A 19,129-nucleotide genomic window follows, 5' to 3' on the forward strand; every position below is an offset into this window, starting at 1 on the left:
AGGACATTGAAAAAAATAAACATAATCAAAAAGATAAAATGATGTCTCTTTTTATTTGATGTGAATAGAGAATGCTTGAAATAATAATTATGGTTTTAATACTTTATACTCATTATTTCATAATGATACCATTTAAATTTTCAGATAGAAGACATCTATCACATAGTAATATTAAGCTTTGAAATATTTGTGAAATTGCATTTGCTAAGACAACCATTACAAAGTAGCAAAATAATCTTTATGCATTAGAATATTTGAAAAATTCTTATTTGTAATATTTGTTGGAGTTATGATTAATTATCTGAAGGTTTCCAACAGCTTTTTCAATTGTTGCCATTTAAAAAGAAACTTAAGATATGTAGAATGAGTAGTCAATAATAACATAATATAAAATCTGAAAAATATATTGATTCATTTAAATTTATTCCTAAAGCTAACTCCCTAAGCTAATTACCTAATTAGCAATGGTTGTTACATCAGATTAACCAAGTTTCTTATTGGCAACCAAGCTACCAAGCTATAATTCTGATGTTTGAAATCAGCAGAGAATATCATAATAGTGAAATACATTTTCTTAAGGCAATTCTAACACTGTACTTGTTAGATATATATCACTTTTGCTGTTTAATTATACAAATATATGTTTAGCATATTCTGTAAGCTGGTATGTAAAACAATATCTCTCTTGTTAACAGAAAAATGAAATAAAATAAAGTGTGGCAGTATTTCTTAGAAATAATAATTGGGAAACTTTTACCAGGAAAACTAGTCACTTAATGAGTCTCTCTAAGCAACAAATTTCAAATTAAATATGTATAAATCAAAACTGCCTTTCAGAAATCCCAGAAATATTATAAATCACTGCTATGTAATATATTTAGTGTATGTAAATATGAATAGGGGAATGCCTGAATATATTTAGATATGAATAATTGCATGAATAAACAATAAAAAAAAAGAAATCATTAATGTCTATTATGTAGACAAACAGGAATTTATGGCAGCTCTAGAAATGCACAATACAGACACAATTTATATATCTCAACTCATTTTCTGTTTTTAGAAGAAACATGGCTACAAATTTTCCTTCTGTGCATCAACAATTCACATCCAATTAATCTGCAACCCATAATTCATGAACTCGTATCATACAGTAGCTAATTCATTGTATCAAGAAGCATAACATTCATGTTTATTGGCTACAAAATTGATACTAGGCCTTTAAAGATGTTACCTGTGTTAGACAATTATTTTCTCTTGTGGAGTCAAGAGAACTTATACCTCATCTGTTTAACTTATCAGAAGATATGGTTAAGAATTGGTTGTTAAAATCCAGAATTCTCTTTTAACAGGTTCTGAATATTTAGACTAATATTTTAACAAAATCCCCAAATGTTTATTTAGAAGTAATAGTTTATCACCCATCAATAGTTTTCCTATAATTTCAGAAATATAGAAATTTTAATCAAGGATAAATTCAACAATTTATGACTGACTTCCACATTGTATGTGCCTTTCTTATGGGCAGAATCAGCACACAAAGAGTATGAAGCAAACAACTCTTCTTTATAAACATGTTTTTCAGTCATTTTCTGATGAACAAAGCTGCAGTTTCCATCTACCAAATTCAGTCAGAAGTCTGTGGTTGGCCTAGGGCTATAGTAAAAAAACATTTGCCCAAGGTACCATGCAGACGGACTGAACATGGAACCATGTGGTTGGTAAGCAAACTTCTCAACCATACAGTCATTGTTGCACCTAATATATGTGTGTGTGTTTATATTAGTTATTAAATCAAGTAATGTGTCCCACTATGTCTCAAAGTTAGCAGTTCATCAAGCAGAGATCTATAAAATAAATGCCAGATTGAAATACGTATTGAGGTCAGTGTGATCAATTAAATTTTCAAAGGTGATACCCCATCATGGAAACAGATAAAAGATCAAACCCAGTAAAATAATGTTTAAAGACTTAATGGCTTCAAATTTAAGGTAAAGGATTACTAATCACAAGTCAAGGAGTTCAAAGCTTCGTATTGAACTTCCACTCTATACGGTAACAGTATATGTACATCTCAGTCTACTTGACTTCCAAAAATTAACAATTGTAATTTGAAGTTGAATGGTTAGCAGTAAGAAAGATGTCCAGATTTCTTAAAAATTTATTGTGCAAAATATTCTGAGAAAAAGTAGTTTTTTCACCACAACAAAACACACACACACACACACACACACACACACAAGTATGCCTGTGGTAACTCGAGCTACTACAAATAGCAGCCAAATCTCCAACACACAGATTTACAGTATTTTGGGAAGAAAAAAAAAACTATGCCATGGGTCTGCTTCATCAGAGGCAGCTCTGGGCTAAACAAAACACAAACATACTTTACATTAAAAGATTATCTACTAAATAATACTAATAAAGTTGACAGTATATCTGAAGTTTCATTCTCTGGTAAAACTCCATGTATTTTAAACATTTTCTCATTATACCCTATGTAAGACATATTGGTCAAGCAGAGTTGCCCCACTTAGCTAAAGACCTCAAAATTGTGCAACCTGACCTTGTTTTCGAGGTTATTTTTATAGTAAAAAAGAGTTATTGTGCAAAAAACATACTTTATTTGGTAGCCAAAAGATTACTGAATCTTTTGATATCTCATATGTCAAATTCAGCAACTCAGTTTTTGAATGCAAAAAGAATATACACATGCACTCATGAGCATGCGCGCACATGCACACACACAAACTCTGTTTTATATATTAAGATGTACAAAGAATATTCATAAATAAACACAGCTAGTTCAAATTTAAACAGAATATTTTTAGATGTAGTTCTTATGGTCAAGTTTGAAATAAAATTGTAATGCACTTAATGTAAATTTTGAGTATATTTCGTTTATTTCTTCATTTTAGGTTTAAAAACCCTAACTGGAAATTATCTGAAATAGATCTGAGAATATTTATATACCACAAGTCTAAGAGAAGGACTTCACATTTTTTTGAGCAGCCTGTCTATTCTGAACATCTAATTACTATAGATACTGATGTAGTAGTAATATCAACTGTACTCATATAACAGTTATTAGAAATTAGTTTCTTTTATAACCTAACATGTGTGAAACAGTTTCTTTTTTTGTTTTGCGTGTTATACAGTTTCCATAGTGAACATACGAGTTGGGGTAGATGGGAGATTAATGTTGGTGAATTCTTTTGTACTGGTGTAGGTTAATAAGTAAGTGGAATGACTAGGTATGAGAAAGCAATAAACATGCTTCTGGGATGGGAATGAGAGAATAATTATAACAGATGGAAAGGTGTGTTGAAGGAAGATGACCACTATCAAACTTTAAACGAGTAAAAGAGGATGAACTAATAGTAGACAAACCAGAAGGAAGGAGGTACAATATAATACTGGAGTAAGAGCTGAGAATTTTGTAGAAAAAGTCTGTTAATCAGATGGTTTGATTTTTCTAGGATGTAGTCTAACATTTTAGCCACTGGAGCACAGAAACATTCTAGAAATGAAAAACAGTATTTCATGACAGAACATACCATTATTTTAAACCAAGGCAGTTTACAGCTCTGTTTCTAAATTATATGGGCTACTTAATGACCAAGATATTAAATTTCCTATTCAAAATGTATATGAAATTATATTTATTTCTATTTTGGGGACATATAAAGAGAATAAGCAGCTTAAATGTCATTGTTCAAAAACTTGATTTTCCTCTTCTAGCTCTGGAGTTGTCCAATACATAAGACTTCTCAGATATGAACAGAAATTACAAATTATTCTTAAACAAAAGGAACTTAACCCAATATCAAAACTAGGATATAAGTCAAATGTTTTAGTGAGAATAAGTAACTTTAAATTTATTAGTACAATGTGTTGTAGGTATTTCTGCAGGGAATCTGTTCTTTGAAAGTTGTACTTGAACAGATGAAATAACTAATCATTCGAAGATTTTATCTGCAGAATGGTCAAATGTAATAGTCAATATCAAACTGAACGAGGAATTATCCATTTGGCAAATAATAAATACTAAAGAATAGTCACATCCAAAATTTGTTCTATATAAGTTTGGTGAGTGTAGCAGTAGCCTAAGCCACATGCAACAAAAATTGTGACATTAATAGATGCTGATATGACAGCACAGTGCATATAAGAATGGGTAATATTATTACAAAAAACAAAGAAATTTTAATTTTAATCAAAATGTAAATGAAATATTTTAGCCTGTAACCATTGTGAAGGAACAATGGAAACAAGTAAAAAAAAGGGTCAGTTAAAATAAAAATTCGTTTGGATTATCATGTCATCATAACTATCTTCTAGATTAGTGTTTTACATCCCATACAAAGAGTAAAATGTGTTGGAAAGATCATACGTAACAACTTTAAAGATATAGATGCATATCATTCTGAAAAGATATGCATCAGTCATTTTAAGGTATTCTAATTCAAGAATTCTTTGATCTATTTCCACAAAGATTACAACCATTCATAACCTTAGCAGCAAAATCAATATTTTCTGTAAACTATCACTGATGCCATTTTCTCTTAGGTTGGCCTTAGAATAACCTCTGAAATGTAAAATTACTTCCAAAAAATTATTTTGGGACTTTCTACAGGTATTTTTTGGTCTGGGGGCCTTCTAAGCTAAAAATAAAACATTGGAAAACTTCAAATTAGTGACAGTGTATTAAGTAAAAGTAAAGGGTATCAGCATTTGGTAAACAGGAAAAAGCATGCATCAAGATTTTCAGAGACATATTTAAATGATCTGAAGCATTTCCATTTTATTCTATTCAGCTTTTTTTTAATGAACCAGGTACATGATGTGATTACATAACACTAAAACCACTTCTCTAGGGCAGACATTTCTATATAGAAGCTATTATCTCACTATAAAATAGTGAAATTCCTCTAGAACTATAATTACACGATTTTATAGTTCTAGACATGAATCAAACTGAAACAATTCTTTTTTGTCTTGTCTGTCAGTCCATTTTTGGTAAAGTTTCAGAAAAGTGACTTTAACAAAGTTAAAGTATGTAACACAAGCTTTATTGTCCACAGCTTTTGGCTTATAGAGGGAGTACTTAAAGTCAATAACAAAATAATTTACTGATGTTACTTTTCTTGCAAGAACAACTTGCTTTATCACAAAAAACTACAAAATCACAGGAAACATCAAATCTTTTTCAGCTCCTTGAAAACCTGGTTGAACAAATGGCTGCTCTAGCTGGAGTTTTGAGATATAATTCAAAGGATTTTTTTTCAAGGAAACCTGGACTCTCTTTTACCCTTTTATTTGTTTCAGTCATTTGACTGTGGCCATGCTGGAGCACCACCTTTAGTCGAACAAATCGACCTAAGGACTTATTCTTTGTAAGCCTAGTATTTATTCTATTGGTCTCTTTTGCTGAACTGCTAAGTTATGGGGGACATTAACACACTAACATCGGTTGCCAAGCAATGGTGGGGCAGACAAACACATACACACAAATACATAACTGTGTGTGTGTGTGTGTGTGTGTGTGTGTGTGTGTGTGTGTGTGTGTGTATATATACACGACAGGCTTCTTTCAGTTTCCGTCTACCAAATCCACTAAAAAGGCTTTGGTCAGCCCAAGGCTATGGTAGAATACACTTTCCCAAGGTGCCACGCAGTGGGACTGAACGCGGAACCATGTGGTTGGGAAATAAGCTTCTTACCACACAGACACTCCTGTACCATTTAAATTTTTTAAATATTTTCCAAGTAAGAAAAACCTAAGTTTACCAAGTATTACTTCAAAGTGTGATTATGAAACACTGGAATTTATCATCCACTTCTATCATAACTAAACATAATTACTTTTACTTTGAATATTCATCTGGTTTCTCAGTTATTTTACACAACCAACATTTCAAAAGCTGACAAGACATGTTCATCTTAGCCATGGTTTTCTGTTTTAACCCTTTAACATTCAGATTACTCTCAAGTATAATTGCTTATTTATTCACATTGTTTTGAATCATGCATTATGTTGTAGCTTCAAAATAATGATGATGTGATTGCTTATTTCAAGAATGACATTGTAGGGTAGGTATGAAAAGCTGGATTTGGCTGGTTTGAATGTAAAACAGGTAGAATATTTAGGCTGGATATGGCTGGATTAAATGCTAAAGAGTTAAATATACTCATATCTCTGAAATTCAGTATTACACTCACAATGTCTTCATCATACAATGTAAAACCATGGAAAACTGAGTTTATTAATATTGTCATATGATACAGTTTTTTTATTAAGTAGATGTTGAATACTTGCAGGCATTTTTTTTAATGAAAAAGAGTAACAATTGATAACATTTGGAAATGCTATCTTTTTCATTGAATTTGTAATTGAATCAGCACAACATTTTCGAACATTCTTTATCAATAGAAATAATAGTGAGTTTTAAAACGAACCAAAAACAAGCATGTATCTCTTACATGAAAAGTTGTAGTAGAAGAAAAAAAAAAGAGAGAAATTTTGGAAGTTATTTTTATATTTGTTTTAAAACACCCTTGAAGCTTTTTAGTTTTTTTTTCTTCCCAGATCAAATCTATCAACGTTAACTCTTTATTATTGATGTTAACTGCACACTTGTAAATCATAACAAATTTTTACATTTAAGAGTCCATAACATACAGTTACACAAATTCTCTTGTGACTAAGCATACAGAATACACTAGAGAAACTTTTCATTAAATATAACAGGGCACCCAAGAAAAGTGGGGGAGGGAAACAGTTGCACGTACGGCAACAAAATAATAAACATTATAAAAAAAGGCTAACAGAATTTTATCAATAATGGATTTAGAATATTATAAGATGAGGGAAATGACTAATAACAAACAAAGATTTTCCAACAAACTCTGAACTAACAAAAATGAATTTGAAAACAACTAACTATTCAGTGGCATTGACCAAAATATGGAGAGAGTAAATATTTTTGCGTTGATTAATTGAGTAGCATTTTTTAGCCAAAACAAATTACACCAGTAAACAATACTAAACAAATTGAGTGGTCTCTTCATTGTTTGTAATCTCTGTATATATAAATACCATTATTACAAATTCTATAATGTCTATTTTCCTGTACTGGCATGGATTTGATGGATCATATATATTAATCTTCAGTCATGATATCTGTAAGGACCAACATCATGAGATCTATTCTCACCGCTTCATATTAGATCTATTTTTTCTGGTATAAATTAATATTACTAAGAAATATTACCGGTCCCTGGCACAATGGAAAAAGAAAAACTGCCAATAGATAGTTTGAGAAGCACTGATCTACATTACTGATTCTAGCCATTACAACAGATAATGCACCTAAGCAGTTCATGGACATCTTTCCAAGGATGCTATAAGTGATTCTACTGCTAACATGTAGTAATTTCTGTCAGTTTGCTAAAGACCCTGCTATATATTTCATATACCTTTGTCTGCACTGCTTACATAATATTGAACCCCTAACTACTTTCCTACTTATCAATCAATCAAAGCCACTTAATATACAACAGCAGGATTCTGTGTTTATTATTGGTTACAACTTTGGTCTTTGCTATGTCAAATTTTCAGGATTGGACTCTAGTCATTCATGCTTGCTTAACTTTCTTAGCACCAACCACACTACAGAGCACAGGCTCCTAGCAAAGGACATTTGAAGGTTGTCAGTTGGAAAGAAGAGTTACTTGGTTCTAGTAGTTAACACACCAAAAAACATGGCATTTGCTGTCTCTCGTTCTGATATAACCATAACAATATCTTATCCAAATTGACCCTCTCTTGCACTAATTTCATTATCATTCACTGACCAACTTTCAAAATTGGTCCATCTACATACTTTTGTCAATGTTTTAATGCATTAATTAGCTCAAGGACTTTGCAGTTATCTTATGATCTGCTATCAGTTTATGGTAATATCATTAGGTATAACGCCTTACATTGACTGATTATTCATACAAACAGAAATACCAGTAGTTGCATATGTGATAAGTAATTTGGTCATTATCAATGATGGACCTGATATCCTCCCTAACTTCATTCCAGATCATACCGAAGCATAATAGTCTTAATAGATAGTCTTTCAGTTACTTCTTACTAACCCACCTATAATTCTTCATTGAACTTCTCACAGTAACATTTCTATATTATTTCTATTTTGTTACTGAGAACAAATTTACCAATATAAGACATTAATCTCCAACATCGTTTTTGCTAATAGAGTATATTCCTTGCAATTTGAAAAACTTCATGCTTTTTACTCTCTCAGTGTAGAAATTAGCAAACCTCCTACTCTGAGCCTCTTGGCATAATAGACATGCTATCAAGCTTCTTGAAACTACCCTTCGTTACCTATTTTCCTTTACCCCTCTAAGTCTACTGATTAGCTAAATACACACATTGGTATACAACAATTCTATCTATGAAAATAGAAGCATACAGAAAATAGATTTTGAAAATTACACTACATATATAAAAAAAAAAAAAAGAAACATTTATTATAAATACATTCAGTATTAATGACTATACTAAAAATTGAAGAGGTTGACACAAAAATTAATAAACCAATGTTTTCAAATAAAATCTGACCTGAGAGAGAGAGAGTTTAGGTGAGACTAGCTGGTCACTTGGCACAAAAGAAGAAAAACTAAATATAAATATTACTTTTATAGTGATTGAAAACATCATCTTAGGAATGAATCCAACTTGGTTACTGAAAATAGAATGGGTAATGAAGCAAACAATATAATTTAAATGCTTTATCTCTTTCTCTCCCTCTCTCTCTTTCTAAATGACCTCCCCATCTCTAACTCGCTCTAAATGGTCTCTCTTTCTCTCACAACCTCTCTCTACCTTCCCCTAAATGATCTCTCTCCCTCTCCTCTCCCTCTAAATGATCTCTCTCCCTCTCCCCTCCCTCTGATCTCTCTCCCTCTCCCCTTCCTCTGATCTCTCTCCCTCTCCCCCCATCTCTCTCTCTCTAAATAACCTCTCAGTTTTTCCTTTAGATTGCACAGAAGTTGAACGTACCCTTATATTCTAACCTGCCAATTAGTGTAGTGTTATTGAGGGTGATATGCTGAAATACTTGGGCACTTGGTAGATAATATCCCAAAGCATGTCTTTCAGGACCCAACAAAATTAAATGTTGCCACTTTTGCTTGGTCCTGAAGACTTGATTTCAAGTCTTTTTAAACATTCATCAGTGAAAGAATATCATCTTCTGATGAAGGAGAGAGCTTAATAGCTTATTGCATTGACCAGACTACTGAAAGTTGTCATACATCTCTGGCCACAATGTGGTTCCTCACATTGCTTTAGTTTTGAATGATGTCAAGAGCAAAATGTACTCCTGGTCTGGGAATTAAAATAGCAATCTTACAATCACGAGTACAACACCCTAACCACTAGGCCGTACACCTTCAGTAGCTCATAGATTGTTGAAGTATATAGAACAAGACTCAGATGAACTGGTCAGTCTGATTTGCATTACAATGCATACACTAAAAATATAAAGCACCACACAGCACAGATGAATTAATATACACACAAGTGTGGGAGGGAGAGAGAGAGAGAGAGAGAGAGAGAGAGAGATGTGGAAGATAGACTGGAAAAGGTGAACTGAGGGAATATGAACTACAATTTGTTTAAATCTAACTGTCCATTGTATACAAGAAAGGAAATATATTTTGCCAAAATATTTTGAGTAATGTAATTTACATTAGGAAAAAGGAAAAGTTCATCTTTGTTTTTATTCACTATCTATAAAAACTACAAATCTATTTAAACACACATACAATGCCTACTATATATATATATATATATATATAAGACTGTCAATGGAACAATACGATAAAAATAAAATACACATAGGAACAAACATCAAGTGGATATTATTTTAGACAGTCTAAGTTTATATTCCACTCAAGGAGTATTATGATGCTGGGTCTCTGAGCAAGGCACTTAAGTTTATAAGCCCTACTTTATATACCCTAATAGGACAGGCTTATTGATTATTTCACTATTCAAGGAGTTAATCACAATCAAATTTTAAATGCCTTTTTTTTGTTTTGTTTTTATTTTGTGCTATTTTAATCATTTTGTCTACTGTAGTATGTATGAAAGGTGACAGTAGGTGAAGAAGTGCCAAGTAGAAGAAACTTACAGAAGAGGAAGATGTAAGAAAATGTGGTGAAAGCTAATTTTGGTATGTTGAACCTCATGAAGGAGATGACAAAAAAAATGCAATGAGTGGTGAGACACTGTATGGGAAAGACTCCTCTAACCCATACATACATATAAAAAAAATAAAGGAAAAACAGGAGTAAAATTATGATGGTGTTTATCTTAAACCTAAATGATAGACAATATCTTGTTAATATTTCAAAATCTAAAGAAATATAAACAAAATGATAAAATAGATTATCTGATTGTATATTAATAATAATAATAAAACAATAAAATAATAATAATAAAACAAGTTAGTCTGCTAGCTGTGAACAGCTGACACTTTCCATCATACCCAGCAAAATAAGCAGAGTTTTCATCAAATAATATTAATCCTTTTCACTGTAGGTATAAGGCCTGAAATATTGGAGGAGGGGGCTAGTTAATTTCATCAACCCCAGTACTTAACTGGTATTTATTTCATGGACCCCAAAAGTATGAAAGGCAAAATCAACCTTGGAGGAACCTGAGCTAAGAACGTAAAACCAAAAGAAATGCTGCTAAGCATTTTCTCTGGTGCTAACAATTCTCCCAACTCACCATCTTCAATAATAATAATAATAATAATAATAATAATAATAATGATAATGAAAATATATTGGAGATGGAAATAAAATAGTCATCACAATTTTCAGACAAAATTTATATACATGGTGATGCTAGACCTGATCAACAGGTGGTGAAAAGTTTGAAATGCATTGAAAACATGGAAAATTAGGAGTCATACAGGTAGATAACAGGAGTGAGATAATTTGCACTTAATGACTCTAATGGAAAAGATTATTGTACATTATTATTATTATTATTAGAAAAAGTATGTTGAGGAAAAAAAAAAGATTATGATGATTTAGAAGATTCTAACAGAACTAACATGTTTAAGTAAATAAATTATACACAGAATAGGATTTTTCATGACTAGCATTCCAGAATATGTATATGAGATTATATACTGAAGATGTCGGTGTTGATTGATGCAAGAAAAAAGTAAAAAAACAAACAAAAAAACACTACATAGCAGGTGAAAAATATGTGGTTAAAAGTAATAACTTATGATAATTCAAAACTGTCAATTCCAGGGGTATAGTTTATTTGACACTGACAAAGAGTGATAAATATCTTGTAAAGGCAAATTCCATTTCATGATGCTGCTAAATATTGGATCAATATAAATAATAAAGGTAATAAAGTGATAAAAGCTAGGGAGAGATATCTATTAACTGTTATTCATCTGAATATTTAAAGCTTTAATTGTAACATTCAAGATACAAATAAGCTAATAAAATTACTTTCATTGCAGGGAGGCTCTAATGGTAAATTTTTGGTTATTTACCAATGTTTTTTAACCATATATTTTTTTTAGCTGTTTAAATATCTGTGTACAGTGCACTGAAGAAAGTAACACAATAACCATCCAGGGAATTAGATTTAAAAAAAACATAGGAAAATACAGAAATCCTTAAACAAAATTTATTCGGTGTTCAATAAACAGGCAACAGGCAATGAATGATAGATGAAACTTTACAACAAAAACAACCTCATGCAGTGACATCAATAATTCACTGAACAGTGGCTTCACACTACACAGAGCACAGCTAATGGTTGGTGAACATTTAAACAAAATGTGTCAAATACAGAGAGAATATGATAGAGCCAATTTTTCAGAATGTTTCAAAATGAGTGAAGCATACGCACACAAAATGTAGACAACACAATGAACTGCTTTTGTACAATTTGAATTGAAGAATAAAAGGTAAGATAAAACCAATTAGAAAAGTTACATTTTAACACCCTAGACTGTTCTTTCTGGTTTGGCACTTTTTCTGAGGCTCTTTTACAGGAAAAGGTTATGATGAGAAGGTTACAGCTATAAAGAGAGGATTATGAATTATAAATGTTAATAAAATGAGTGAATTGAAAAGTGCAAGTGTGTAATAATTGATCAAGTTGCTCAGAGTGACTCCATGTTTTAAATGTTGAAATTGAATCTTGAACAACAAGGCTGATGAGGGGAATTCCATATTAGTTTTCAATTCTTTGATAATTGTTGCTGTCTATGTCTTTTAACGTATTAATAACTATAGCACACACAGTCTTAATATTCATCATAAATTAGCTTTTTGTACTGTGACACATGATCTCCCTTCTCCTCACTATCCTTCTGCCTTTCATCTTTTCACATACTCTGCTCTTATCATTGTTGTATCCATATGATTATCACTGTTTTTTTTTTGTGAAATCCGAACAAGCCACATACTTTTTCTCCCCCAACTCCTTTCAGCTGATATTTCTGAAAGCCAATTTTCCTTTCTATTTCCTTTGCACTAGTCCTCTTGCTGATGGGTTTTTTCTAAATCATGAGATGCTATTCTCTTTGTGTTAAGTTATAAGACTTGTATTTTTCATCTTCTGCCTTCTACCTTAGTGATTTTTGCCAGATGAATAATCTTGTGTTTTAATGGACCAAAATTACTATTACTCCTATGGTAATATGGCCAACGAAGAGTATTTTTACATCTGCTTGTTTTCTATTCCTTGTTAATAATTATTTATGTCCTTTCACTTAAATGCATATGCAAGTGTAAATGAATGTCCATTGATTTTTAATTAGCATGTGAGTAGCTGAGAATTCCACAGACATGTGCTTTCTTTATGTAATACTCAAGCAGAATGAGCGTAACACTGTGACAAGGTTGAGTTTTTGAATTACAAGTACAATCCATCCAACAAGTTTCTGTCTATCTAATTTCCCTCACAAGGTTTAGGTTAGATATTTGCCCGAGATGTTGTGCAATCAGATTTCATGTGATACTTCCCAACCGTTTTTATCATGCAACATCCAAATGTGAATGTGTGTGTGAGGTGGTACAGGTAGGAAAAGTGCCTTGCAACATTTAATAACATCTGTATTCCAAATCTTATTGAAAGCATCTCTGCCTTCCTTCGTCCCTTCAATGTCAATTCTTTTATACCTTTGAAGGTGGTGACCAATGCAGCCACAGTCTAATAGCTGAAATCTCTCTCTCTCTCTCTCTCTCACTCTCACTCACACACACACACACACACACACACACACACATCACAGCTATTTATGCTTATTAATCAACAGGACAGGAGCTACGTCTTTCTCTCATGGGTTCAAAAATGAGATCTTGGAACTCTCACTACAGCTCTTAGTTTATTTAATGCATCCAGTACTCAGCCATTGTTAGAATCTTCTAACATGTTATTCAATAATAATTTCCTTGATACATGAATTGTATAGGGATGCCTTTCAAGCTGTTCAAAACCTGCTGCTCCTGTAGTTTCCTTATGCTAATTTGTATATATTATATAAGATATGGTACTATATCTTTATATGATCCATTTATGTAGCCATATTTACATTATTTTTGAATCAAAGGAAAAAAAAAAGTTGTATAAGTGTTCAAAGAGGATGGAAGTTCCCTCACTGTGCTAGAACTGAGTATATTTGGTTATATGCATAAGCACTTGAGACACTGGAGTTGAGTTGACTCATTTTTGATAGTGGGATACTTTCTGGAGTTTTCCACATTACATATGATGTAATATGCACATTTTATTCTTATTGACTAATTGAAAGAGGTTAAGAGAACTGATTTGCATATAATTAGCAGGTTACATCATCTGAAAAAATTTAATCAGCACAGGGACAGCTAAGGTATTTAGGAGATGTCATTTAAAAAACATAATTTTTTTCCTATAAAAGGGGAAATACTTAAGGTATGCATAAAATGTATGATGCTATATAGCAGTAAAACATGGAATTGGGAGCAGGAAATTAACAAGAGTTGTCAAGAATGTATGATGTTCATTTTTGAAACAGGTTTCACAGTAAATTGAGAAAGGAAATGAGAAAAAAAATGAAATGTAATGTGGGTATGTGTGATATATATGTATAAAATTAATATTGACAGCTGTGTGCAATATGTTACCAAAAAGGAAAGCTAAAATTGTCACTAAATATGACTAGGGTGTTAGAACACCTACATTGCAAGAAATAAGATCTAAAAAGTTCTGTGTGTGTGTGTGTGTGTGTGTGTGTGTGCACGCATAATGATAGCTGAATAAAAAAGCAGGAGGAGCTTGCAGAAGGGGAAGACAAAGAGGGATCAAATAATGAGGTTTGATCTCAAGACACTAGCAGAACATGTAATACCAATAGGGTACACTAAAAAACAAAATAATAAATAAAAATAATGATAATAATAATCCTTACTGCTATAGACACAAGGTCTGAGATTTTCGCGGTGGGGACTAATTGATTACATTGACCCCAGTGTTTCACTGGTACTTAATCTATTGACCCTGAAGGATGAAAGGTAAAGTCAACCTCGGCAGTATTTGGACTCAGGATGTAAAGACAGACAAAATGCTGCTAAGAATTTTTCCCAGCATGCTAACGATTCTGCCAGCTCACCGCCTTGAAGTAATCATAATCCTTTTTGCTTATAGCACAAGGCCTGAAATTTGGGGGGAGGGGTTAAGTCGATTACATCAACCTCAGTACTCAACTGGTACTTAATTTATCAACCCTGAAAGGACAAAAGGCAAAGTCAACCTCGGCAGAATTTGAACTCAGAACATAGTGACAGAAAAAATACCACTAAGTATTTCATCCAATGCTATAATGACTCTGCCAGCTTGCAGCCTTAGCAGTAGTAGTAGTAGTAGTAGTAGTAGTAATAGTAGTAGTAGTAATAATAATAATAATAATAATGCTTTATGATTTGAATTAAAATATATAATATAACTATGAAAAGGATGATAAAAAAAAAAGATGTATGTTATCCTTTACATTAAACCTGCCACTAAATAATCATGTTCAAATCATCCTGTAGTCATTGTACCCTAGAACTACCAGTAAATATTTTTCAACTCTTACAGCCTGCTATTTATCAACTGAATTCTTCCTACATCAATTATGCAATCTAAGATTATAGAAATATTGCTTCTCATATTAATTAATCTTTAAAACAATTCTTTAAAATTAGCAGAAAATATAGAAACAAAACAGATTTCTCATTAACATTGGTGATTTTAGTAGGAAATTGTCATTTGTTGTTTGTGCAAATATATGTCTATGTCTGTAAATGTATTCATAATGAATAATTATGAATGCATTATTTACATTGATTTAGGAATGTGTTTATATATTTATAATGATTGAGAATATAATTAGCTTTAAGAGTATATTTTCTATTTAATTAGGTAGGCAGTTAATTTATGGTTAAATATACTATCAATGAAATTATGTGTTAACACTTCTTACATAACAACTGAAGCTCAAATAATACAATATTTATCATTTGTTCAAAATTATAGTAATTAATTACAGAGAGATATAGTTATAAAATGATATTTAAAGAAACAGATAAATTTGTAGGATTAAAAACACAGACAGACAGAAAATTCAATCTCATAAGATGAATGGAAATATAACCAATAAACCTGCCAATATATTGACCTGCTAAAATTGATTAAATAAATGACAATGTTTGTGAAACAAGAATTTCTGAATCAAGAATCTCAAATATGCAACTTGAATGTTCAATTTCACCAATAAAATTCCAGAAATTTCTGAAGAAATAAAGCTTCAAAACAATGAGAGTTATTCAATACTTGAGCAAATAAATCTAATGATATTAAACATTGAAAATTATAAGATAATGAAGTGGTTGTGGATTGTTATAATTAATCAGTAATGTGTATACAAACACACATACACCCATCCTATTTGTGTGTGTGTGTGTGTGTGTGTGTGTGTGTGTGTAATATGATTTCAAATTTTGGCACAAGGCCAGCAATTTCGAGGGACCCCAATGCTCAGCTGGTACTTATTTTATTGACCTCTGTAAGGATGAAAAGCAAAGTCAACCTTGACGGAATTTGACAGATGAAATGACACTAAGCATTTTGCCTGGTGTGCTAACAGTTTTGCCAGCTCACCATCTCTAAGCCAGCTATAATTTGATAACACTGTAACTCAGCTCCATACAACTCAAAGTGTTGTAGGTTCATAGAGCAAGTGTATCATATTAGGTACCTACAAGCCTATGAAATATTAAATCATATGGAGCTCAATCAAACTATTATTAAATAATATACATAACTCCTACTAAATGTGTTGTGCTACTTTCGTTTATCCACTCACTGGTATATATAAGTATATAACACACATACACACACACAAATACACATTTTAAATTACTAAAAATAAAAATGAATATTTCATTGAAGCAATGAAGCCTAATGAATTTGAACACAACAATTTAAAATAATATATTTACAACTTTTACATATGCATTTCTATGCAGGCATGAGTTGGATAGACCTATTTCAATTCAGTATTTTGCAACTTGTTGCAGTTGTTTGTGAAGTCTATCACCCTGATACCAAACCTCACCCCACAAACTTCATCCTGTCTTCTTTAGTCTTCAACTTACATGTTCCTTCTGCTGGAATTGTTAAATACTTTTCAGTTACTATTACTGCTTATATGCATTCCATACGAGCAGTCTCTTCCCTTGCACACTATAGCTGATAACTTTGATGATCAGTTTTACTTTCAGCAACCTAAGCATTGTCATTCATACATGCTGACATTACACACCCAGAAGAACATGCCTTATTTTTTAATATCTTTCACATCCAGTGTCCATATCTGATAACCATGTGGTATTACACTTTTTATACAAGCATCATACAATCAAACCTTCACTTAGAGAAAGAAGCCCTGGTAATAATTTCCTGAATCCCACTTCCCCTCAAAAACTGACCCTTACTCTGGCTACTATGCTTTCATCACAACCACCTTCACTACTAATAAGGTCCTCTAGTTAACAGAAACTATCAACTAACTACTAGCAAACCATCTCAGTAATTAACAAAATTTGTGAATGGAAATATGTATATGCATTTATGAATAGATAAGCATATAACAGCATAAATGTGTTTAAGTAACAATGTATAAACATATATAAAAATAATAGTTTATTTACTAGCAAACAAATTTGTCATTTTCAATCTAAAAATAAAGTACTAATGTAAAAATGATTGTTAATCATTAAATTAAGCCTTTAGCATGTAAACCGGCCATATCCAGCAAAAAAATTTTACTTATTTTGTTAAAACTGGCCAGATCTGATCTCTCACATCTACCCTACAATATCATTCTAAACATATACAATCACGTCATTGAAATCTCAAAGCCACAAGATAATGCATGATTAACTGAAACCAATGTGTATAAATGAGCATTACATTTGACAGACTAAACTGAATTCTAAAGATTAAAGAAGTCAAAATCAGAAAAATTCAAGTTTGCATTTAATTACATTCTCTTCAAAACCTGTTCCTTTAGAATTGTCAGTATTGAACATCTGGCTACACTTTAGCCAATCAGTTTAGATTGAACTAATCAACTTAGATGGTGCTATAAATCAAAAATTAGACAGCAAGAAGTCAACAAACTACAAATTACAAGATTTCAGTAAATGACAATCATCATTACCGATTCTGTTTTTCCTGCTTTGTATAACTTTTTACACCTAACTTGTTGCTACAGTTATAAATCAGTCTAATACACTATTAATTAATTAATTAAAATGAATTAAAATTATACCAATAAAAACTTAATTACAAAATCTTAAAATAAAACAAGATTAAAAATATATAAAACCACAAAAATTTGGCAAAGCATTTATTTATTCCATTTCTAATGGTGTCAAATCTTTTCAAAAATATATCAGTTAAATTGTGCTTCGATTTTAACAAGTTATGGCTCTTAAATGCTAGAAAGCACTGAATGCAGAAAATGGAATAATTCCAAATATGTAAAGAAAAATCTATAATAGATTATTTGAACTTCCCAAAAAGCTTGCATTTAGTGATAGCTGTGATACAAGATCTCAAAATGGCAACATTTAACAGGTAATCTGCTTATAGACTATTCATATTGAGAAAAGTTTAACTGTTAAAATAACAAGTGACTGTGACTAAACTTTCTTTTCCTATGTAGCATAAAATTGTAAACGAGCCTTCAGTTACCTTTGGCTTATGAATATTGTGTCCTTGTCTATAACTCTGTATTACTAGAAATAATTTCTAATAGCTATACTATAAGAGAAAAAAGGAAAAGGTTTTACAGCCATAGTTCAGTGGATGCTGTTAATAAAGATACAAATGAGACTACTTTCACTATTTCTTCTCCCATAACATTGAGACTTTGTGTCAATATAATAAATCCTAATAAATGAAGGTTAATGAACAACTCATTGTGATCACTTGTATAAAGTATGACACCAGTTTAATTAATATAGACTGAAATACATTCGCCCAAAAGTGCACCTAAATGTATGTCAGTGACCTAGCTTATAACATCAACACTACATAATATAAGATTATACTTCTTTTAATACAGTGTCAATTTTGGAAATTCCAACAATATGATTATATTTGTTTCTATACCTTTTTTTCTTTTTTCCTTTTTTGCTTTTTGTTTCAAATAAAACAGTACAAGTGAGTGGCTTAAATAACAAGATGAAAAAAAGTAACAAAAAAAAAAAACCAAATAAATGGATTAAGCAATAGGTGATTTGATCTGAAAATAGGAAAATGGATTAGAGCTAAGTGTATTTAGTTAAGTTCAATAGCATACCTTGTGTTTTACAAACAAGCAAGATAAGTAATACATTGAACAGTGGATAGCCTTATTAAGTATAGAAATAATGATAATAGTGAGAGGAGTATGTAAAGTAAAAATGCAATAATTCAGAGCTGTTAGAAAAAAAAAAAAAGTTATAGCCAGCATATGCTGACTGAGAAACATTGCAACCT

At 31.4% G+C, this 19,129-nt stretch overlaps 1 protein-coding gene across 1 annotated transcript in view; it reads right to left on the reverse strand.

The window, feature by feature from the left end:
- Positions 1-19,129, reverse strand: part of LOC106879192 (trafficking protein particle complex subunit 13) — a 271,910-nt gene that overhangs the window by 200,135 nt on the left and 52,646 nt on the right. The window lies entirely within an intron of this gene.

Source organism: Octopus bimaculoides, chromosome 8, assembly GCF_001194135.2.
Source record: "Octopus bimaculoides isolate UCB-OBI-ISO-001 chromosome 8, ASM119413v2, whole genome shotgun sequence".
NCBI lineage: Eukaryota > Metazoa > Mollusca > Cephalopoda > Octopoda > Octopodidae > Octopus > Octopus bimaculoides.